Source organism: Calypte anna, chromosome 10 (genome assembly GCF_003957555.1).
Source record: "Calypte anna isolate BGI_N300 chromosome 10, bCalAnn1_v1.p, whole genome shotgun sequence".
Taxonomy (NCBI): Eukaryota; Metazoa; Chordata; class Aves; order Apodiformes; family Trochilidae; genus Calypte; species Calypte anna.
In genome coordinates this window covers 3,267,155-3,267,354 of record NC_044256.1, presented here as the reverse complement: position 1 = coordinate 3,267,354, position 200 = coordinate 3,267,155, and positions in this window count along the sequence as shown.

Below are 200 nucleotides of genomic sequence, written 5' to 3'. Positions count from 1 at the left end.
CCAGTGTCCCCCTCCCACAGCCCCAGTGTGACCCCCTGAGCCCTGGCTGTCCTGCTGCCACCCTGCAGCCCCCTGCCCGGGGTCAGGCTGGTGTGCCCCCATCCAGAAAACCCCATGTTCCAGTTGAGCCTGGCTCTGCCTTCTGAATCCCGCAAGACAGAGCTCGTGCCCTGCCAGGCAGCTCTGGGAATGTCACGAGA